This window comes from Malurus melanocephalus, unplaced genomic scaffold (assembly GCF_030028575.1).
Source record: "Malurus melanocephalus ecotype Western Australia unplaced genomic scaffold, MMel_1.1 scaffold_527, whole genome shotgun sequence".
Lineage (NCBI taxonomy): Eukaryota > Metazoa > Chordata > Aves > Passeriformes > Maluridae > Malurus > Malurus melanocephalus.
The window spans coordinates 234,490-259,482 of record NW_026623759.1 but is presented as its reverse complement, the minus strand read 5'-3'; the positions used below and the strand labels follow the sequence as shown (position 1 = coordinate 259,482).

Genomic DNA, 24,993 nt, shown 5'->3' with positions numbered 1-24,993 from the left:
CCCAACCAAAAAACCACCGCATGCTGATGCCAGTGGATCAGACACACAGGGCAGGGAAACTGGGATCTGAATGGGGAGGTGTCAGAGCTTCTGGATGGATCTCAGGGACTTTCAAGGAGGAAGGAGGGAGGGAATGATGTGCTGGAAGCTCGGTGTTATTTTTGTGGAGCCCAGGCAGGCAGCACAGCTGACGCAGTGACTCAGGCAGGAATCGTTCCTGGATTATGAACCCAGCATTGCTGACAGCACAGAGAAGAACATGGTGAATTTTGGGATGTACCAGAGACCCCACAGAGCCAATATCTTCTGTCAACTCCCCCTAAATATCCCCAGTAGCCTCAGTGTTGGATTTGCCTTAATAAAACATCAACAAATGCTTCCCACTCAATATTATCTCATTTTTCAGGCCACTAATGTCTCTATCCATAACCAGAACACAGCACTCCATTTTCCTTTTAGGAGAGAAAATGCAGAGTAGCTGATAGAGCCCATCAACATATTTCCTGATGGATCAGGATATGGATCAATGCAAGGGGCTGCTGCCATGGCAACCAACGTGCTGAGCCAAACACTTAAACTAGGTTAAGATGAAGTTGATAAAAATCAAAGTCTGCAAGGCTGGCAAGTTCCATCTGTAAGATGGGGAGGGTCAGGACTCTGAGAGGAAGGTGTTCCTGCAGGGAAAGAGAATTCCACTGGTGCCTTTCCTTCACAGGGTGCTTCCTCTCTGAGATTTAAAAAATTAAGTATTTATATCCAGATTTTTCTTTCGTTCTTGTGGTTGGCTCTGGGTGAGGGCTTCATCCAAAGAGGTAAAGAGAAGGTGGCAGAATGAGAAGGGAGCAAGAAAAAAGGAAAAAAAAATTACCCCACCAGCTTAAAATTATGAAAGAAAACCAGAATGCAAYGATAAATCTTCTCCATAAAACAAACAGCAAGAATTTGGAGATTTGCCTCCACACATGGAATTTCCTGATGATCCAGGAATGTCTCGTCATAGTATGTCCTGTAAAAATGACAAGCAGGGTACTCTGAGTTTACTACAGCTCTATCCTCAGTCTCCTTCCCTGTCAAACTCCAAGATGGGAAAGGTTTCAGCCTCTCCACGAGCAGCAACACTCAGACAGGGAGAAGAAAAAGCATCTCCAGAGAAGTTTCATCCACAGTTCACTCATTCAGTCCCAGCCCAAGCAAGTGCCTCAGCTATTTTCCATGACACAAGCACTTGGATTTTTCCAAGAGCTGATGTCAGGGCTTTTCATGGAGAAAGAACTGCATTTACTGGGCAGGCAAGGAAGGAGGGCTTCCCCAGCAGCCATTCTCAATGTGGCCTTTGTGCTGCTCTGCTGCTCAGGCCAGGACCCTGCAAGAACTTTTAGTCCCGGCWGAAACTTTCTGAAGGGGAGGGGACAGAGACATTTCCAGCAGCCAAAGCTGTTCTTCCACTCCTGACTGACTTCCAGGCTCAGAAGAAGTTTTTTTCCCTCTCCAGGCCCTGAAGTTGTCACACAAGGCTATTTATTGTTGAATATCCCTGCAACGGGCTGGAAGCAGCCGAACAAATGAAAATTGGGGAGTGGGCACTGGAGGGAACATAAATAAACCAGGCTGCTCGTGTTTCCTTAATGCTGCYTTTAGATTGAGCCTAAAAGCAAGATTTGGGTAATAGGGATGAGGTTTGGCCACTGAATGTAGCTCAGAGCAAGTACAAACCCTGCTCAGAAATTGGTGGGGAGCAGAGGTTGCCAAATCCCAGGCGATTTCCTACTGGTTTCCCAACGTGACTGGTTACAAATTACTGAATATCTCCGTTTTCACCTCTGGGAAAGAAAAATGGATGGCTTTGAAATGGAAAAAATTAAACACCACAAATGCTGAAAAAGGCCAAGCATTTTTCTAAAAAGACATGCAGAAAATGTTAGCATCACAAAAAATTAAGCAAAACTGGCAAAAAGAAAATGTTCATGATTTGCTCCTTTGCAAGCTTTTACTGAATGACCTATTTAACACAAGTGGCCAGGTACAAGAGAAAGGTCAAGCCTGTGATTTCAGAAGTTATGACCCACTTTTCTCACTCATTTATTTATTTTGAAGTAGGCCTTAGACAAATATTCCCAGGCCTAGAGAGCCCAAGCTTCCCTGAAGCAAGGAAAAGCAGCTGAAATATGGAGTTTGGCCATACTAGAAGAGCCCCAAAATATCCCATTTTCTCCACATTTYCACATCATCTTTGCATCCTGAGCTTCAGCTGTTTGGAAGAAGGAAAGCAAGAGSAGTAAAACATTTGCTGTGATTCATCCTCCAGCTTTCACTTCTGAAAAAATCCTTTTAAACCCCTTTTGCTCCGAGAGTGAAAGATTCAAATCAAGCACCGGGGTTTCTTGCGCAGACAGGGCGTGGAGTCCAAATTAACCTGCCCTCCCTAAACTGCAGCTAATTACGGGGAAATGAAATGTTTGCTTTGCTTGCCAATAATTGCAACGCGGAGCTGGCTCGGTGGCAGCAGCACCGCTCCTCCTACACGGCGTCTGCAACAGCTTTCCAGTGAAATGCCTCAAAAAAATCAAAGGAATGAGACAATTTTTTTTTCCTGACCAGACCAGAGAGACCCAAAGCTGTGAGAGCCATGGGATTTGCTTTCACCTGACACACACACACACACACCCAGGGCTGGGGATCACTCGTGCTGCCCCAGCGTGTGCAGCACTTTTTGCATTTCATTAGGCACCAAGCCTAGTTCCTTATTAATGCCATACCCAGCTTGTGGTTGTTATGAACCAGCAACGAGCCTGGTGTGGAAACAGTCCTTAAAAACAGCAAAAGACAGCAATTAGAAAGGGAGGAGAGAAAAAAAACAAAAAAAAAAAACATCACCAACCCCAACACAGCGCACGTAATACAACTGGAAATGTAGCTTTCAAAATAGCGTAACGCTGCCTCCAATTAGGCAGCTTTAAGTTTTGCAAATATATGTACAAGGTTCAGAGGCACAGAGGAGTATTTGGCCCAGAGTTCACATTTCTGGGGAGTGAGTGCAGTTGCCTGGCACAGGAGCACCACACCTCCGTGCCTCGGAACTACCGACAGTGCATTAAAGAACCTGCAATGAGACATKGATTATTCCCCCAACGTGGCTTTCAAAAGATGTTTTAAAGAAGCAACAAAGCCAAGCTGCTCAGCTTTATGAGCTCTGCCTGGTTTAATTGTCACTGGCCACCCAGGTGAGCAGAGGAAAGGCTGAGAGCTGGGATTGTTCAGCCTGGAGAAGAGAAGCTTTGGGGTGAGAGCTCACTGTGGCCTGCCAGGACCTGAGGGAGCTGCAGGAGAGATGGGGACACTTTTTACATGGGCCTGGAGTGACAGGACAAGGGGGAATGGCTTCAAAGTGTCCAAGAGTGGGGTTAGACTGGATATGAGGAAAAAATTGTGGCCCAGAGAAGCTGTGGCTGCCCCTGGATCCCTGGCAGTGCCCAAGGCCAGGGCTTGGAGCACCCTGGGACAGCTGAAGGTGTCCCTACCCATGGAAGTTTAAGGTCCCTTCCATCCCAAACCACGCTGGGACTCTGTGATTYCCCCTGGCACAGATGTCACCACAACCTGAGCAGAGCAGCAGAAGCACAGAGCTCAGCAGCACCTTYCCCCATGGATTTACACATTCCTGAGGTATTTTCAGTCTGTCTGACCCACCACACAACACCAAGTTTCACTAAGTCACTCCTATGACAAACCAGGTCAGCAGGAACCTTGTGTTCATTTACATTTTCCTCCTYTGGTTGTTTTAAAGGTTCAGGAGCCTTTACTGCTCTGGGAATGGAAGCCAAGATTTGCCCGCTCATCAAAACCAGAGTTTATGAGTTCAAAGCTGAGCAGCCACTCAGCCCAAAAGCATTTCCAGCCCTGCCTTCCCTTCTCCCATCCAGTGATGAACCTTTGGCCAAATTACACCCWTTTTCTGCATGGGACGTGCAGACAGCATCCACCCCTCTGACCTCTGMAGAGCTTTCTAAATATTTCCCAGCTGCCATAAACTCATTTGCAGCTAATGTGTCTTAAACCACCCAAAGGCAAAGTGCTCCCAGTGGCTTAATTTATACCAAGGGAAAAATTKGATCCACAATTTTACAAAGGAAAGCTGCAGCACGGAGAGAATCCAGAAATCATTACCACACTGTTGYTTAACCTGTACAGTGTATTTTTAGCTCTTAGTCCTTCACAGCCAATTCTGGTGAAGTTTTACTCGTGTAGATACAAACACCAAGGGCAACCAAACCATTTGAGCCTAAATTCAAAGTATGCAACTCAATGAGCATTTCACCTTGCTGCCTTCCACACCTCCCAGCAGGGTTTCTGTCCCAGTATTTGCTCAGATTTTAGAAGCATCCATGGAAAGTTTCTCCACCATACATTGCAGTTTGTCAGGATTYCCAAAAAAAGAAAATGTGATGTCAGCTGAGCTATATAAAGAGATTAGCAGTGCTGTATACTGAGGTTGAAGCTATCTCAGCTGTTTAAATGGCCTAAGAAAAATRAAGAGGCCTCTGGGATAGGCAAATCTATAATTTCCCCCCTGAAATGCAGCTCTGGCCCTTAAAACACRAGAGAAAAGATGCACATAGCACACATTGCATGAGGAGGGGAAAAAATGTACACAGGCATTTGTGGCATGCTTCACTCCTTCCCATTTCACCTCCCCTCCATCTCAACTACAGCWCAAATCCAGAAAGAGAGGTTGGGAAGGACTGGAGCAGAACACAGGATTAGGATTTCTCAGCAACATCAAGCCCTGTTTCTTCTCCTGTAAAATGGAAGATAAAAATCCAGGAGTGAAGCTTCTTGTAAAATGGCTCAAGATCCTGAGAACAGCCTGTGAGTCAAACACAGAGCTATTAATAGGCCTCTGAATGTGTTTGTATCAGTATTTGCCTCTTGGGTCTCATAAAATAAATAAAAATACAAGCAAAAGAAAGGAGAAAAAAAAAAAAAAAACCCAAACAAATATTTACACAGGAAAGCTACCAGCTGCTCTAAGAGGTGACTGCAGCAAATTCCCCAAAATGTGTGGAAGGGGCATGGTGATACCCAAGGCATCAGAAAGAGCAGTGCCAGATTGGAGCTGTTTCCCCACTGGTTCGGTGACACCAGATCTCAGTGCCTCCCCCTCAGCCAGGCAGGATGCTGAGAACTGCCAGCCCCCACTGCCTGTGTTTGTATTTATATAAAATAAACAAACCCCCCCTGCATCTCACAGCCTTTCCACATCAAAACCTCACAGATCAGTACAAAACACTGCATTTTCTCAAYGCTCATCTGATGGCTGTCACTGTATCAACACTGCCTCAAATCTGTCTGCACCATCACTSTGACTGATACAATTTGYTTCATTTTYAGAACATTTTACAACACAATAAAAWTTTTTAAAAACASACAATATCAGTGCAAACYGTATTCAGACAATTAAACCCCACCSAAAACACTCAGAAATGGTTGCTTGAGCACCAACAGCTAATTTAACATCAACATGCATAAAATATCAKCTTATCAAAAATCACATTCCCTATGGCTGCTGAGATGGTTCTGCTAACACACACTGGTATGGAATTACTGGGAAATGGAAAGAAGGGAGTGCTGCCAGCAGCTACATCTAAAGCATCTTTCCAAGCTGTCAAAACCTTTGTTCTTGAGCTGAGGCACCAAGMCACAGATTTTCACAGCAAACATATGAAACTGGCCATTTTCACAGTGCAAATACAAAAGAGTAACTCAGGTTCACATAGCAGCTATTAAAAAAGGAGAAAAAAAAAAGAGACAAACCTCCCCTCCCACCCTTTTTTGCAGTAGATATTAAAGGAAAAATCCTTTCTCTCAGCTCTGCGTTCAAGGAAGGTGTTTTCCCCTCTTGCAGGGTATTCCTGGATCTGGGAATAGGAACAAAGGCTCTGCTATTACCTGTTCCACACGACACAGTCAGCTGAGCAGGGAGATCCCAAAGGCCCATTCCCAGGGGAGTGCGCTGATCCCAAATCCTTCCCAAGGAGCTCCGGCTGCCCCTCTTTGGAAGCTTCCCGGTGTTTTCAGCCTTCTCRGATATCCTTGGGAGGCATCTGCCTGATTGTTCCACTGACCACTCGAGGGGAGGGAAGAAACTCCACCTCTTCTCTCCCACCTCCTCCCAACAGCATCAACCAGGGCTGCTCATGGACACGAGAAGAGCAGCATCCACGGCAACAGGGAAGCAGGAGACACAGCTGGGATTTTAAAATTTAGCATTTCCAGCTCTCCTGAGGGGGCAGAAAAATATACATTTCTATAGATGTTTACGTTTCCGTGATGGATGGATGCGTGTGTTCTGCGTGCATCTACATGCGTGCATATAAATAAAATCAAACAATATAAATAAAAACACCTATATTTGTAACAATATAAATAAAAATACCTATATTTGYGCACATTGCTGCCTTTAAACCACAGCACGGATCCGAGGAGCTGCATCACGAGGCTCAGGAACAAAGGCTTGGCAGAGGGCACGGAGCTTTTCCCCTCAATCCATTTCCCAGGGTCACGCTGTGCCACGCTGGGCACGTCTTTGGGGTTTTGGGGCGTTGCGAAGTGTGTGGCACCTACAAAAGCAAGACCCAGGCACCGGGAAAACACAGCCTGAGGATCCTTTTGGGGTGGAGAGGCTGGGAATGGGGTGAGAGGGAAGCACAGAGGTCACCACAGCGGGGCTGTGAGGTTTTCCAGCCTCGCCGAGTGGTCAAGCCCTGGGGAAGGACTGCAGGGTGAAGGGGCTGTTTTCTTTTTCTGCCCCAATAACCTAATGAAGTTTGGGAGCGGTGCTGGCGGGATAGAAATTTCTTCACGCTACACTGTCTGTTTGTGTTTGATTAATGTAAATCTTCCCAGGGCTCCCAGCACGCCCCAGGCTCCAGCTCTCCATTAACAAGCAGCCAAAGTGCCACGTACGGGCAGAGCAGGGACACAAACCAAGATCTCTATTTTAGGCCTTGCCATAAAGCCAGACAGCTCCACCAAACTCATTTTTGGTGATTCGACTTGAATTATCCTACTCCTCATAAATTCCACTTTTTTTTTTTCCCTCCCAAATCATGAAGCCTATTAAGAAGATGAAACTGCAGCAAACCACTTTAATAAATTAATAGTAGTTATTTTCTTTTTTTGCATTTCCTCAGTTCTCATGACTGAATTTTTCAGCTTGCCTGGTCCAAAGCATGCTGGTACCAAACATCATCTCCAAGCCACAACTTCAGCAAGGCTACAATTACCCAGAAGACAGGAAGCCGAAGAAATCAACTCCTACCCCTCCATCTCCCTGCTCCATGCAATAATTTCCCAGCCAGAACTTGTATTTTCCATGCTTCTCCCTTTTCCAGTGGCGTGCATTATCATTTTCTAAATAGCAGAGAGCTCCCTTTCATTGGTTCCTATTTTGAAACRTTTGCCCAGCTCCTCATTTTCTAGGAATTTCACAAATCAGAAAATGTCAGCTCTCCAGAAGAAAATGGTAACCAGAGGGAAGGAAAAAACCAGGCCAGGGCCAGGAGCTCAGATCCTCACAGGAGCACCCCTTCCTCTCCCAGTCCTTGGGAAACACAAAAAAAATGATCAATATTGGGTTTTTTAAGCAATGTGAAATCATGGAGTTAAGGAAACCAGGGAGAAGGGGCTGCAAATGCCAGCGCAGGGCTTCATCTCCAGTTTAGTCATGCCTGAGTGAGAATCACATGCACCAAACAGCCTCTGCYGAGGGTGTCAAAACAGAGGTATTTTTAAACCTGGGTCACATTTTCAAATTAAAGGTTTCCCAATTTTTCTCCCTAATGCTCCTCATCAGCAAGTGAAACACAGAACAATCTGACAGACCAATAAAYCTTAATTTAYTAAACTRTATTTTGGTTAAACAYGGAYATTTCCCATTTCCTTCRTTGTACAAAGCAAATTCACATTCCCCAGCTGCCTGCCTCAGTTTACCCTTACCACCAATTCAAGRTTTGCAGGTTGCTTTGTAAGAAAAAAAACATGCAACATTATAGTTTTATGCCTTATTCCTATATATTTGTGTATTTTATCTATTTATTGTCTTTTGTATTCATTTTTGTGTTCTATATATTTATAGATATTAAATATCTTYGCATAAACCCCTCAGATTCATCCATTTAAAATTTTCATTTAAATTTTCATTTTTCATTTAAAATTTTCATGCAAAATATTTCACTTAAGGTCWTTAAGGTCAGCGAGGAGGAACCAGGAATACAACAGGAATACGCTCCAAGGCTTTGAACTCAGAAGGGACATTTTCACTTCCTTTAAACATAAAAATCCTGTTACTGCCATCAGCACTTGGGAAAATAAATGCATTTGTACCATAAAACAAGCTTAACAGGGTCAGAAATGGATATTGCAGCTTCTCTTCATTATAAAAAAGTCAAACAGACTTTGAAGAATCCAAATGAAATTTCAGTCTATCAGGAAAAACATTTAGTATAAAAAACAAGGACTTCGGGGCTCAGTCGTGTAAGATTTAACTGTTGTCTGCAATTTTTTTTGCTTATGGAAATAATTAACTATGAAAAAATTACAGAATTAATTTTTATTTCTATTTTATCTACAGCTTTTGGGGGAAAGCAACACAATACATCCCTTTCAAGTCCAAACCAAGGCAGCTGCCAGGAAACAGTGTAAAAACAAGAAAGATTSAGGAATGGAAGCTTCTATCTTGCTTCCTACTCTGATTTCCCAGATTTCCTTCCCCCAGTACGCTCAGTCACAGGACATATTAAGAAAACAATTTGGAAGAAAAAAAAAAATGACCATAAAAAGCAAGAAAGTCTGATGTAACCAGGTTTTGAGGAGAATTTAGAGATAGCCAAGATATGGCTGGGCCTGTAAATGGAATATCACTGTTTTAAATCCATGGGGATTTCTACAGCCCTGGACAATGGTAGGAAAGGAAGATAAAAGTATGGAAAAAAAAACATAATTTAAAAATAAATCTAAGAACATAGGAAAGATGGGATAGAAAAAAGTGAACAATTCATTTCGAGAGCTGTCTTTGCYTGTTTCGAATAAAGTGTAATAAAAYGCATGAAAATTAAATGCTTCCAAAACATCAGAGAAGTTACAAGCCTGAATATTCCAGGTTTCCCTTCCCAGAATTTTGAAGTCTCTGTGCTCCATCCTTCCTGGCAAGGAACAGCAATTTTGATCCCCAATATTCTGTATTGATTAAGGAATTCTTTCCTCCTTGCCCATCAGCAAAGCTGCTCACCCAAAGTTCAATCCCAGCTTTTTGCTGGTTAGGCTGGGATAGGGTAAATATTTATGCACAATTTCCAGACCTTTACCCCAATAAGGAGGCAGGCCTGGGAAAAGCAGAGCTTCCCAGAGCTCCATACAGAGGAAGYCGAGTGGTCCCCAAGGAGCAGAGTCCACACCCCTGTGGAAAGAATCCAYGGAGCAGCAGGAGGAGCTCAGCATCCCATCCTGCTGCTGCTGGGGAGTGCTGCCAGGAAATCTCAGCCTCCAACACCCAGATTCTCTCAAACTCAACACCAAACTCCCAGATTCTMTTTGGGATGGGTGCAGTCCTGGTATAGGGTGCCCCTGGATCTCTGCAAGTGGCCAAAGCCACGCTGGGATAGCAGAAGGTGTCGCTGCACATGGGATAAAATCATCTTTAATCATCTTTGCGACCCCTCTAACCTAACCCAGCCTGGTATTCCATGATATACCTGCAGCTTGGCTGGAGAGGCCAAACCTCACTCGAAAATTTTGGGAAGTTCCAACAGGCATGAATGAAAAAATCTATAACTGACAAAGAATTGGGTATATTTACCACCAGGATACAGGATAGATGGACACGGGCATTTTTAGCCACAGAATCCTTAACATCATAACAAATCACGTCACTACCCAAAAATTTTGCCAATGCACTTTCTCAGCCCCAAAAGTGATAAATGAGAAGCAGAATGGTTGCCCAGTTCCCCCATCAGAATATCCAAATATTTCATAAATCTTTATGTTATAAACACCCTCATTCTCTCCATTCATTTGGGCTCAGGATGTTCTTTTCTATTTTATATCAAGGAACAAAACCCATCCCACACATCCTAAATAAACAGGAACTTGCAGAAGATTGCTATGGGTTTTTTTTTTTTTGAGAGAATGTGTAATTATCAAAGCACAGAAAAGAAGATATGTGARAAATCTGACATATTTCAGCAAGGACTCAGAGTTCGCTCCATGACCTGCACCTTTCAGACACATCTGAGAAACACCTGAGGGTTTTCAAGCCCAAAAATCGTGGGCTGCTCTGTCAGTACATCCCTCCTAAAAGTCATAAAGATGTTAGAGGCACAGAACTGCACTTGAAACAAATATGGGGAATTTTGTATTTTCACCATCAAAAAATTTTCTGTTCATTCTGTCAAAACCTTTCATTGGTGTCAGCAACTCACAACTAAGAAATCTCCTTTTTGGCTTCTCTGGGTATGTTTTATGGAAAGCAGGAGACAACCTGATGAACAAATGAGTTAATATTTCATTGGAGTATCCCAAGTATGCTGGGTTACATAAGAGGCACTGGAAGTTAAAGACACAGCAGCTTCCTCTTCGGAATTTCTGCAAGTCAGAGGAGACAACTTAAGGACAGCTTAGAGCAGATAAAGTCATCATTTTCCAAAGCCACTGCTTCACACAGGCAAACCCTTCATTACTGCAGCTCCTTCAATTACTGGAACTTAGCTGGAAAAACAGAAAGCTGAGGTACAGCAACAGGAAATTGTTTCTGCAGTAAAAAAAGCAGATCAACAATTGAAGTGGAAATRCTATTCTATCTTAAATCAGTGCTGTAATTCCTTTTTTTAAAGATTAGTGACAGAAATCTGCAGCACCTCGTGATGTACAGAAAATATCAGATATTTAGCATGCATAACTCACTTGGCAAGGCAATGCACTGCCAGAATTCCTGCAAACTCTCAATTTTCAGAGCATTTTGTTACAGGAGAGTTAAGGAAATGTTTTTAGGATRCAGATGAGAATGCTCTAAGAAAAACCCTCAACTTTTCCAGTACCATCATGGACATGAGGAGTGAAACTTGAGGCCAGCATCTTCAGGATGCCAGGGGAAGTTCAAATTAAAAATGGCACAGAAGAAATAAAAGATTATATCAAATGCAAAAGTCCTACGCACGAAGGAAAAAAAGTAAGGGTGACCCAGGCAGGAGAGAAACTGATAAAACGAGTGGGTGAGAAAATCAACTTTACTGCCGGAGATACAACTCAATTTATTATTTATTGTGCACCTCAGTGGATGATTCACCAGGCAAATCCTCGGAACAAAACCCACCTCCCGGGCTGCAGGCAGCTGAGCAAAAAGCCCAGCTCAGCACAAGTTGRGATTAGACTGGCAACCTACTTTGGAGTCAATCATTACAAGGCTGAACCACAGCTGTCTGCTTTTAATGCACGGCTGCATGAGCCCTCAGCAAAGTGCTTTAAAAAAACCCAAAAAACCAAAAAAAACCCTCCACTGAATCATTAAAACTTTCAGCACAAAATTGTTAATTCCATGTGTTTGCTGCTAATAGATATTATTGAAACGATCTAAGCCAAGAAAAAAAATTACAGAAAATTATCATTTTCTAGTGTGTCACACAACAAGCAGCTGAATGGTTTTCTGCAGGCAGTAATTAAAATAAGAAAGTTCTGGTACAAATATGGAAACTGATTAAAAGACAGCTGTAAAGTCTGCTAAATCTGTGATAAAAAAAAATAAATCTGCAAAAGCAAAACATGAAAGATCCTTTATGAAAGGGAACCCTCTTTCAGTTTCATTGTCTGGGCTGACTTCTGGCATAGGAAAATGGGTTCTATGGRGCTGCATTTGAAAGGTCACAGAGTTTCCTTCCTTGATCTTTTACCATGAACMATTTTAGAAGGCATTAAACATTTCAAAACAGCCTATCTAAACAAATTTTTGCTTATCCTGTCATTGAATTAAGTTCAACCAATTCCAGTAAGTCTGATGACAAAAAAAAAGCCCCCCCAAAAGCAGCTTCAAAATACAATATTTATGGCAGCCACTAAATGCAAACTTGAGTCCGTGCCAAAACAGCACAAATTAGAGAAAARTAATTATTCCATAGCTGACAAGTGGAAAAGAGAGCAATGAGAGCTGGGAAAGTCCATTTTCTATGACAAAAATCTATTTCATTCATAGCAAACTGAGTTGTTAAAACTGTGTCGTAATTCAGAGAGAGATAAAAAACACAAGCCCAATTGCGTGGATTTAGCACTCAATACCTTGTTATGGTTCACTCCAGAGCTGGGAATTGTCAGYAATAAATACTTTCAGGCCTGTAAAACTCTATGAACTGCCCACTATTCATGGAGAACCAAAAAGGGAGGGGCAGAGCTTCATTTATTCTTTCCAAAGAATTTTGCAGGTTCTTTTTAAATTCACCATGAACTTCATCCCACCTCGGTTTTACTGTACAAAACATAAACAGACTCGAGGACACGATCAACATCAAAATGTTGACCCCAYAAGCAAGTCAGGACTGGTTTTATCATCATTCTATCCCACACCTGCACCTTACACTCCCAAATTTTACAAGCAGGGAAGAAAAACCCAGGACAAAACACTAAGTAGCAATACCTGTACTCACAGCCCCTTTTTAGGCCTCTGAAAAGGCAAAAATCCATTTTTTATTGCATTAAAACACACTTTGATTTCCACACTGCTTCAGTGAACAAGGAGCACAGAAATTTAGAGTTCCCAGTGTTTCCAGGCATTGTCAAGGAGCAAAACAGTGGTTTATCATCCCAGAATTCACTTCATCACCCCCAGAATTCACTTCATCACCCAAGAATTCGCTTTACCTCCCCCAAAATTCAGTTCATCACCCCAGAATTTGCTTTATCACCCCATAATTCACTTTATCACCCCCCGAATTCACTTCATCACCCCCAAAATTCACTTCATCACCCCCAAAATTCACTTCATCACCCCCAAAATTCACTTTATCTCCCCAGAATTCACTTCATCACCCCAGAATTCACTTTATCACCCCCAGAATTGACTTTATCATCCCCAGAATTGACTTTATCATCCCCAGAATTCACTTCATCATCCCCAGAATTCACTTCATCATCCCCAGAATTCACTTTATTTCAGTCTCTGCCCCCAGCCAATGGATACCCACAGCCTTTTGCAGGGCTCTCCCAGCACCAAAGGCACACACGGAGTAAAGGAAGGTTCAAATCCTTTTTTAACTCCAACCCTGCATCTGCCTCTTGTTTGAGACTGCAGAGCAGGAACGTTCACACAGCTCATTACACCTCCTTGGCGGGGCAGGCAGCTGATTCATCCGAATTTTTGAATATTTGCTCACAATGTATTTATATCGTGCTGCACAAGAGGTGCTTCCTGCTTCTCTGGAGGGGCTGCAGGGCTCAAACCAGGCACATKTGAACCCAAAAAGTGATTTCCAGGTAACATCTGATCAGCAAATCTACAACATAAGGTGTTTTTATTTCTATTTAATCACCAATTACACAACATGAAGTGTCATTATTTCTATTTTAGCAGAGCATTCATGCAGTTTGCCTACAGAAATTTGAATGTGCTGGCTCTTATCAGCTGGATCAGAGTCACCCATGACTGCAAGAAACCACAGCTCTCTCCCTGCAGTCCTGGCAAACTCCAAATGCCAAAACAGCCCTTCCTTTCCAATTTCCAACCAAATAAATTCACCACCCATCAGTTGTCCACAATCAAACATCTCACAGGGCTAAAAAAATGTTGTATTATCACCACAACCAACAGCTGAGCTTAAGGAATTGAGACGATCTGAGTCTCCAAAKACACAAGAAACTTGTGTAAATAAAAATTTATATAATAAATATATAYATTTATATACATRAAAAACTTKTAAATATAAAAATGAAGCACTGATCACCAGCAAACATCAGTCCTGAGCACATTAAAGCAAAGGAAAACGCAGTTTTTTCTCAGCTCAGTCAGACAACTCCTCCCAAGGTATTTTGTGCAGCAGGGAAACCACCAGGATGCCAGAGAAGTGCTTTAATCTAAAGCAAACATCTCCACGTGACGGAAAAGAGAGGGTGGGGGGAACCCAGGCAGCTCCTGATCCTACAGGACAAAATTCATTTGCTACTGGGCCTTGCTTCCTGCACATTATTGTGGAATTGGAAAATTATCCTGGGTGAGAGCCAAGGATCGATCCCTGCATGGGCCACCCCAAAAATCTGTTCTGGCTGTGCTGGAGAGGGCACAGGACAAAGGGAGGATGGAGACCCAGCCAGCTCCAGCACAGCTCAGAGAGCATTCCCTAAAATCCCCCAGAGAACAAGCTTTCCATGCTGGGATCCCAAATATTTCACATGGCTCCTCATTGCCATAGAGCTCATCGCTGTATTTTACATTTAYTGAAATTTACTGCCAGGGCAAAGTGATCCAAAACAACTCAGAAGAGAAGATGAAGAGATTTTACATTTAAATTTACAATTTAAATTTACAAGTCACAGTCCTTGTTTGAAGTGTCCAGAGTCCCTCTGTGCTCATCCCCACAACCTATAGCAAACTACCTTTTTTATTTAACAAAAACAAAAAAAGAACATCAAACCCCACCTCACTATTTGCATGTTCTTTGTTATTTTTTCCCCTCTTTGAAACGCTCTTTTGGGCCCAGCTTTTTGATCTAAAGACATTAAAAAAAAAAAAAAAATAAAGAAAGGAAAACTCTAAATCCCTATATATAGTCTATGGGAAGACTTACTTGGGGAAAATGTATTCTTATTTCCCAGGGATTGTGTCTGGGTTACCAGGGCCTGAACACAGCCCCAATAAAAAAAAAAACAGAGAAACCAACTTATTTCAAGTGTAAACCTCAARTTTCTTAAGACCTTTGCTGATCAAAGTCCATCCGTATTCCAAGAATCAATTTGGAGACCTGAAGGAGCCATTTTCTCTGTGTATGGAGAGCGACAGATGGAGCAAAATTTTCAGCACATTCAGAGTTGCTGTGATGTTCCTGTCATTGCTGCAAGCAAGGAGGCTCAGCAGAGCTGCCTCCCAGGAGCTGCAGGGACAGGATGGTTTTAAAAAACAGCTATTAATTAAAAAAAAAAAAAAAAAAAAAAAAGGGAGAAAAAAAAAACAAAAAAAAAAAAAAAAAAAAAAAAAAAAGGGAGTGGGAAGGGACAGGTTCTCTCCATCTGGCTCAACTCCAGAGAAAGGATTTAGAGTTTTGCAGGCAGCCCAAAACTCCAGCAAAGCTGTTTCCTCTCCCCCTCCCAGCTCAGTTTAATTATCTGCTCCTGCCTAACTCAGGAGAGGAAAAAGCCTCCTCCGGAATGCCAAGTGCAGGGCCAGGACCCAGGGACTGTCCCCTCCACCTGGAGCCCTGCTGAGCTCCCAGCACACAATCACATTCCCACTGCCAGGAAAGATGGGTTTTCCTGGCCTAAACCTGGGCTTGTGTCTGGTTTARCAGGGCAAGGTGCCCCAGAGACACAGGGGCAGCAGGTGCAGACACCAAAAAGCTCAGTCAGAGCCTCGGTGCTGAGTGTGAAAGCTGATAATGAGCCTGCGAAAAGGCAAAGGGAGAGGAGGTCAAGGTTTGCTATGCCATCCATACAGCTGAAGCTGCACTGGTGAACATCCAAAAYAAACACCACTGCAGCATTTCCAGCCAGCACCAACATTCCTACATCTTTCCAGACTGGAAGAAACATGCGCTTGCCTTTTTTTTTCTTTTTTTTTTTTCCTTTTACCTCTAAAGATTTCGTTCTCACAACAGGTTGAGCATTGTACAWCACTTCAAATGTAAAACTTGGGGCTTTCAGCTGTGCTCCAAGGAGCTGCTGTGCTTGGCAAACAACATTTACCAATTCCAAGCATTATCAAACTCTCACATCACATCACCCACCACTGAAGCATCTAAACCTGTGCTCTAGACATCTGCAGATATCTAGAGAGATATCCCAGATATATCTAGGACATAATGATCGAGAGAGCTTTGCTCTTTTAGATCATTATTTCCAAATTATTAAATCTATTTGCTTTTGCTGCTGATGGTTCAGGGCAGAGCAGCACCTGCACAGGCGTTCCTTTGGGCATCCTACAAACTTCCACACAAAGCAAATCCCACAAGAGTGGCAGARGGCTCTCTGTGCAGGATCCCCAGAGCGACGGAGGCTGCTGGGTTTGTTCAGATCAGATCTGTGCCCGCAGGAACCACTTCCGCTCCCCAAACCGCAGGGCCTGCGCAGGGCAAACCACAGCCTATCATTTGGTGCCTCCCAACAGGCTGCAGGAACAAATTGCCAGCTGGAGAGCTGCATTTCGGCAGCAGGAGATCTCCCAGCTAAGGGYTTGCAACCTTGGCACTCCAGGATTCCTCCCATCCTTACTTTTAGGAAGTTCACAGGATAGAAATTCGCCCTCCTCTATGGCAGTTCCCTCTGGATATTTGCCAGAGCTGATGCTGCCACCTCAGTCAGGACAGAGGTTGTATTAGCAGGGAAAATCCCTCTTTTAAAACCCCAGAACAGCAGCTCACTTTTGGCTGAGGTCACCGCCTCAGTTGGGACATGACATAATCATAAYTTTTCAAAAGCGGAAAAAAACACCCTATGGACAGAGAGCAGAAAGCCACTTTATTTTCTTCCTTGTAAGCACCAGCTTTGAAAGGCACTTACCAGAAGAACAGGAATTGTCATCATCGCACAGCTCAAAGGCTGTCACACGGGAGCTGCTGCCACTCACAGCATCTCCTGGAGCACCAGACAGGCACTCGCAGACACCAAATGTGCTCCTGCATGGTGCACAGAGCCCCAGCCCTGCCTTGTCAGGGTTTTCAGCCTGGCAGCAGCACTGCTAGCCCTGCAGAGCTGCCGTGTGCCCTCGGAGTATGGGGACAGCAGGAAACCTCTCTCCTATCTGGCAGCTGCCACCGCTCTCCCGTTTCTCTCCCTCTCACTCATTTCCTATTGATTTCTCCTGTCTCGCGCTGCAGCTTTTTCCTATTTCCTTTCRCCGCTCGCTCGTTATGGCTTCCCCCCTTTCATTCTCTTCTTTTCCACAGTTTCCACCGCTTTTCTGGCAGCTTTGATCTCGGTAAAGACCTCCTTTGCATCTRGGCACCGCAGAAAGGCAGAGGAGCCTCTGTGGCACGGAGCARTGCCTCGTCTGAAGTTCTGCCAAGAAGCTGCACCAACAGCCACTATCATAACAGGCTAAAAAAGACTTTCAAGCAGCCATCAGATGCTTCAGGTGAGCCTGCAGGTTGAAGCTTGTATGTTTATGGGAGTGGTGGACTCCCAATCCTGTGCCTGTCTCGCATCAGTCTGGTGCTTTGTTAAACACACGGGGCTTTTCCTCCACACCAGGAAATGCTGGCTCAGGTCAATCCAGGTCCCACCTCAGCTTTCCAGCCCCTCTCCAGCACTGCAGCTCGCTCAGGACTCCAAAAAGACAGTATTGAACTCCTCTGGGGTCACTGATTCTGCTTGGGAAGTCACACAAGGCCTCGTGTGTGATACCACAAACCAGAATTCACAGTGTGCACATAAATTCAAGATCAGCTCTCACACAAACAAGATTAAGTTGTGCTGCTACTCACAGATCCAATAAGCAACAGCAGTGGGATAAAATTATGATTTCCACCAATATCCCTGAAGATTTCCAATACGTATTTCAAGAGCTCAGGAGTAAAACCAGTTTGAATTTTGCCCTTGCAGACACAATTCTTGTGCCAACTGAGAGCCACCAAGAGCTCCCAGAGCCTCGAGATTCTCCTTTAAGATTTTTAGCATCAACATCACAACTTTTGTACCACCATGAAAGGCCCTGCTGCTTAATTCACACAGTTCCACTYTTACCCAGCCCTGCTCCCTGCCCATAAAAGGTTTATTTTTCAGAAGAACTGAGCCTCAAATGCCACRTCCAGGCCAGCACACGCTTGTGACCGTGCCCCTCCTGCCAGGACATCTGACAGCATCCAGGGACTAACAGGACAATGAGACAGACAGATCACASCAGAACTATTCCAAGCACAAAAACCTGTGCTGTGATCTTTGCCACCTCAGGAAGGGCTCCTCTCATCTGCTTTTCCARTGCCACAGCAATTCCACGAAGCACCTTTGCCACGGAACATCCCAGCCCAGACCTTTCAGCKTTGTCAAAACAGAGCTTAAAAATARCYCCACAGGATCACACTGAAGCGTTTGCCAACAAATGTAAACAGCAATGTTTCTTATTTACCATCAGGCTCTGCAAAAAAGGGYTCCTGCCCGTGGGCCTCAGAAGTCCAACAGACACAACACTGAAAATCCTCAAGGAAAGGATGCAGGGTGATAACAAAGCATCGGCCACGCTCAGGAGACGATTTGTGAATGTCACTGGCTCAACACTGTTTGTTTTGCTTTTACTATTTATACTTATGCTTACATTTGAAACATAAGGACARTGTTTTTTCCTGTCATTTTTAATGTATTTATTTTTACGTGTTTTCTTTTCAAAGAAAAATGAGTAAACGTTGCTTCTTCCTGTCTTTTCCTAAGTGTGCTGTTACTATTTTGTATGTATCCTGCCTTGCATTTTATCCCACTTACATTCTTCATCAAACACTGCACATTTATATCCCTTTTCATTTTACTAATTCCCTTGCTGCTGCTTCTCCTGGTCTTATTTTAAGCTCTCTCTTCTGATGCTGAGATATTGCCAACATCCAGACTCCTGACCCTTACTTTAATCAAGCTGGGACATGAACTAAGACTTTTATTCTTTAAACCTAATAATTATCCAGAGCAGTTCCACAGAACACAGCATCACCTACCTGAAAATATGCATTTAAATCTATTTCCTCTCAGTGCTATTGACATCTCTTACACAGGAAAATCTACTTATCTCAAAGCAGATAAAATATCAGGGGGAGTGCTTAGGCAGAGGAATATCTGGAATGCCATGAAGAAGCATTTTTAGAGCAACTCATCCACTAGAAACTCAGGATAATACAAATGGGATTCATTAATAAGTCTCCAACTGCTAATTTGCAGAGGGAAGGAAGAGGTATTSAAGGAGAAACCCGGAGGATAAAGCCTCGAGGCAAGAGGCTGAGCTTATCTTTCAAGCAGCACAGCCAACACAGCTCCCTGGTGACCCAAAGGACCAGCTCGAGGTGAAGTGGAGAATTCAGTGTGCACACCAAAGCAAACACTGCTCCTCTCTGAGACACTCTGCAGCAGTACAAACTGCAGCACAGGGCTGCCCAGGTGGGGGGAGAATTATAACCATGAGAGGTAAGTGATGTGACTCAAAACACTGCAGGGAAAATGGGGAAACAACAGTTAATGTCAAAAATSCTGCTGGTTACACACCAAAGCTTCTTGGGGAAGCAGGGAAACAGAAGCGACTCAAATCCTTTAGACACAAATTCCCYGGGAGACCCCACTGCAGGAAATAACCAAATAATCCCGGTGTATAATCATGAAATATGGAAAATAACTGGTACAGGTGTCTGTACCACCCTCCCTAGGCAAATCCATCAATGCTCTGCACAGCCTCAGCATGAACTGCCAAAATCTCCAGTGCCTAAATCACCACTCCTACAATAAATCACTATTTGTACAACAAATCACTGCTCCTGCAAAATCCCAACAGGGTCCAGAACAGTTGTGAGAGCGAACAGAAGACTCTTTGACTTCCTGTGTTCACTGCTGTCCCCCTCCACGACCAAGGAACTCTCCTCCCACACAGGTCATGGAAGTCAAAGGACACCAATGAACACCCACAGATCCCACCAGTGACCTCAGCAAACTCCTGCTCCAAGGGCAAAGCAGAACTTTCCTTCTCAAGCATCTCCAGCTACGACAGCACTGAGTAATCATTTTTTTGCTTCTGAATTCCCATAGATTTGGAGCAGAATTTTGAAAATTTCAAACTGAAGTAGCCAACATCCCAGTACCCTTCCTCATCCACCAATGTGAAATGTTAAAATGTCRTAACAGGAGTTCTGTGCACAGGGAGAATTATACAATTGGGCTCACAGATGAAATATCATTCCTGCCTCCACCCAAATAATCACAACGCCCACAGCTCTGCTCAAAACTAGAAAATCAAGCTCACCTCAGCTCCTGTCTGCAGCAAAAGCCCTAATAAACTATGCAACACGAAGTGGTAGCATTTGTGTCCAAGCCAGAAGCAAACAGCCCAGACAGTCCTCTCTTCTGCCAGCCTCAAGAACAGCAAAATAAAACACGAATTTATGCACAGAGCCTGTCCACTGCTAATTTCCAAGCATGGGAAGGCAGAACGATGGAAAGCACCACTCAGAGACTATTACTCTTTTTAGTCCTTAGATGTCATGCTGCAGCCCATTTTATTTTCCATAAATACTGGATTTAACAAACTCTAATAACTGAATAAATGCATGGTAGTAACATCCAACTACTCTGTAACACCAAGGTGTGACTTTTGTGCAGTTCTTACCCTGCTGGAAGAAATAAAACCCTTTTCCCCCACCATACATGTCAAAGAATTCCCAGAGTTACTACAAGGACTTCCAAACAGCCAAAGACAGGGAAAGTGCATCTAAAGCAGATAAGAAACAATTAGAGTCTATTTTAATACCCAGTCAGGAGCAAATCACCAATTAAAACTTCTCAAGGGTAATTATGTGTAAATTCTACCTCTGCTGTTTTCCAATCATAGCAACAGAAACTACAGCACGGTTATAAATAAAACTCATTTGCAAGCAACTGCAGAGAAGAGTCACCAGCTCCTGAGCGAGGTCCTGCAAAAGCGAGAGCCTCCTTTCTTTTATTGGCCTTTAATAAACAGAAAGAAACACAAAGCAAGTCCTGCAGCCGTGCAATTGCTCAACKCTGAAGTGTGTTTGGAACGGCGACAGGAAGAAAAATACAGTTAACTCGGAGTGAAAAAAAAAAATTAATGGCACACAAATGTTTCTTTAGTGTCACAACAGGATACGGCCGAGCTCGGGCCGGCCGGCGGTGGCCAAGCCCAGGCTGGAAATGGCCGAAGTGCAGCCCGGCCCCAGCGTGGCCTTGGGAAGAATAAAGGCCTTATCTCGCTCGGCCATGTGTGGCTGGCCACAGAGCAACGCCCAGAGCTGGCCAGTGTCCGGCCAGGAGAGCTGGGAGTGCAGGGAGTGCGGCCAGGCTGCAGCAGGAACAGGAAAAGTGCTCCAACAAACCCTGCCCAGCTGCCCGCTACCACAGATGGGCCCAAAGTCCAAAATCCCCCACTAAAACCAGCCCAAAACAGCATCCAGCGACAAAAATCCAACCGAGCACCACTGAGTAGCCAAAAATAGATTTTTTCAGGCTAAAAGATACAGCAAATCTTACCTAAATGCAGAGCTGGATGAAGCTCAGTCACCTGACTGATTTTRGATCTCTTTAGGAGAAGAAAGGTCCCCTCGATGTGCAGATTTCCTTCCCCTAACGATCAAGTCAAGCCAGACGAGCAGCTCAGGGATGTCTACCTCAAAGACTTCCTAAGCTCAGCAAGATAAATGCCACCTTAGGAGGCCTCTAAACAAATAGAGCATTGCTAAGAAAGGATTAAATTAAGAGGGTGTAAATGTTTACAAACATAAAGGAGCAGAGCAAGAAGGCTGGAGATGAAGAATTTGACCCGGTCCAGTGGGTACCAGGACTTGGGGGAAAAAAAAAAAAACAACTGATAAAGTAAAACTAAGTGGAAGAACTTCCTGGGAGAAAGAAGGGGAAGTTAAAGCCAGTGTTTAACTCTCTCAAACCATTAGAAGCCATGCAAGGCACCACAGCTATCTTGGCCAATGTTTTGCTGATTTGTTTCTAAGCCTCAAGTGTTTTGATACGAGTCCAACAGAGTGAGGAGATCATTTTTTGTCTGTCTGCACCCTTGAGGTGCTCCCCCAAACGCTGATGGGGAGCAGGGTGGGCCAGAAGCTCCTCCAGGAACTCTGAACAGCCATTACACTCTCAGAAGGATTAACATCTGTTCTGCCTTTTCTAATGCCTGGTATTCCCTCACTCCCCCAGGCACTCACTTCCCTCCAGACTGAAGGCACTTGAAGGAGAAGACACCAGAAAACGATTCTGATAACAGAATCCCAGCATGGCCATTACCAAAATTAACTGGGTTAAGGTTTGGCTCACAGAGAGAATGAGCCCAGACACAGCAGATATGAACTGGCCTGACTGTGCTTCAGCAGTGCCAGACACTAAAATCCATTCAACTTTCCTGGGAAAGAGAACAAAAATAAAAGAAGGGAAAAAAAAATAGGGAGGGGACTTAATAAAAACATCGTTTCTCATGCTGGCTACAGAGCAGCACTAGAAATGGCCATTCATCCACCCTGATTTATATATTTAATGCTAATGATGACACCATCAACACAAACGAGAGATATAAAACRTGTCAAGGATGAAACAAGTGCAACCTGGACAAGGGAAATGTCTGACAGCTGTCAAACCACTACCACCTTAAACTGAAGGGATACCAAAGCAACACAGATTTAGGCAGCTCTACATATGCAAAATGCAAATATGTAAAGCTAATATGGAGAAAAATCCAGGCCTGAGCTACCCTATTATATTCCTAATACCATCTGGCACAGAGGCAAGCTGGGTTTTCCTGGTTTAAGGCAATTCCCAACTCAATCCCACCAAGGAAGATGATTGATAAATACAAAGAGCATTGAACATGTCAGATGATTTATACCACGCAGATCTAATGACAGTGGGAGCAGGGAGATTATTTCTATTGCACCTGCTTTACATTCCAAGCCCCAGAGCCAGATTGAAAGAGGCAGCACAGAGGCTCCTTGGGCCTGAAGGGAAAAGAAGCTTCTCACCAAAGCACTCCAGGGACAAGGGATCAAAAAGCATCCCCTCCAAATCCTGCACAATGCTGGGGATGAAAAGGAAAGGCAGAGATCCACATGATGGGAACAAACACCACTGCCATGTCTGGGGTTCATGTGAAAGGCTCGGCCAGGGAATGAATCACAGGATCAGCACAGAATCCCAGGATGGTTTGGGCTGGAGGGAACCTTAAATATCATCCAGTGCCAACCCTGCCATGGGCAGGGACATCTTCCACTATTCCTGTCCAGCCTGGCCTTGGATCCAGGGGCAGCCTCAGCCTCTCTGATACCCTCTGCCAGGGCCTCCCACCCTCCCACCAAAAAATTTTTTCCCTAATATCCAATCTAACCCCACTCTTTGAGTTTGAAACCACTCCCTCTTGTCCTGTCACTGCAGGCCTTTTAAAATAGTCTCTCTCCAGCTTTCCTCTTCWGCTCCTTCAGTTCCTGGCAGGCCACAACTAGGTCACCCCAAAGCTTCTCTTCTCCAGGCTGAACCATGGTTTTGTACCCAAGAGCTGGGGCTCCTTCAGGCCAGAGGTGAAAAACAGTGACAAGATGARATCCAGTTTCCCCACATTCCCCCAGCCATCCCAGAAATCCGACTGCCAGGATTGTGGAGACAGCTCCTCACCTGACATTTAAAAGCCTTTTGATCCAAAACCTTAATGGAACACCAAACAGAAACATCCTCCTGACATGACTGAGAGCAAAAGGAAATGAGACATTTTTTTTGTCTCCGCTGCATTTTCAATTTGGCTGCTCCAATTCAATAATGGAAAGTATTTTGTTTTACTAACAAGTAAATTAAATTCCCTGTTCTCGTGCTTTTCCTTTCCATGCATCACTCAGCCGCTTTTTGGTATGGAAATCCTGTCCTTCTTTTTGATATCATGCAACTGCCACAAGACATATGGCCTTAAGTATGAAACAAAATCCTCACAAATCCACTGAAATGCCTTTTTACTGTCATTGTCTTGCCTGGTACAGAGAAAAAAATCCTGCAACTCAAAAGTCATTCACGCACTCAAAAAAAAAAAAAATTCTGCTAGTACAAACCGCACAACTCATTGTAAAGATTTAACACTCTGTGAGTAGTTGTAAACACAGACTGTGCACAGTTCTGAGCTGTCCCAGAGCCCTTTGGACTGTGCAAGGATCTGTGGAGTCATGAAAGGGCCCGGGTTTAAATGAGAACCACACTCAGCTTCTGTCCTGCCCACACCTGGAGCCTAAAATTGGTGAGTTCAGGTACCCAGACACATCACTGCTCTGCCCCAGCCTCAGTTTCTCCACTGTGCCAGAACTGCTTGGTCACAAAAAACCAAAGYGAGGCCTTTGCCACACGCATTTACACCTTAACCACCAGAGAAACACCATGAAAATACAACAAAACACAATGAAACTCTTTTTAGAGCATACAGTGTCAAAAAAGATACCGTTTCTCATAAAAAGAAATAAAATCTGAAAACACTCATTCCAGCCATTTGTCTCAAAAGCATATGAAGAGGTTTCCAACTTKATTTTTTTTTTKKKSWCAYWKTTTTTTCCCTGCTCCTGAAACAGCCCAGTACMAACGAGTAAAAGCCCAGGCTGTAATAAAAGGCACCTGCAGAGCAGCYCAGTGGCCTGAGCAGGTACCTAAAGCCAGGTTTAGTGCGAAGGGAGACACCAGCAGACATTCCTGCTTGTCAACTCTCCCTCCTGCCCTCACCTGGAGTGACCTCTCTGCAGTACTTGACCCAAGGAGACCCAAGCGCATCTTCAGCACGGTCTCCGAGTTCAGGCTTGAGCTGTATCCTAAATTCTGGTGGCTTTTCCTGCTTAAACTCCTTGCAGAAACACTTGCTTTCGGCGTTCYTCGCAGCACCAGCCCCTCCTGCAAGTTGAATTACCACCCCTGGTTCCTACAAAGTCAGCCTGGCAGGCTTGAAAGCTGTTGGACTTGAAATACTCCGGTTTCAAAGTTAACCCAGTCGCTTTGACAGTCAAGGCCCCCTCGGTTCCCAGAAACTCTGATTTAATCCCGCTTTTCTGATCCCGTCTGTGACTGAAGTCAGAACGCAAAGTATAC

General features: G+C 44.1%; 1 protein-coding gene across 1 annotated transcript in view; it reads right to left on the bottom strand.

Annotated features, from left to right (window-relative positions):
* The window catches only part of ARHGEF12 (Rho guanine nucleotide exchange factor 12), a gene marked incomplete at its 3' end in the record, with an annotated part of 66,642 nt that overhangs the window by 41,513 nt on the left and 136 nt on the right, over positions 1 to 24,993 (bottom strand). The gene's annotated exons all lie outside the window — the stretch shown is intronic.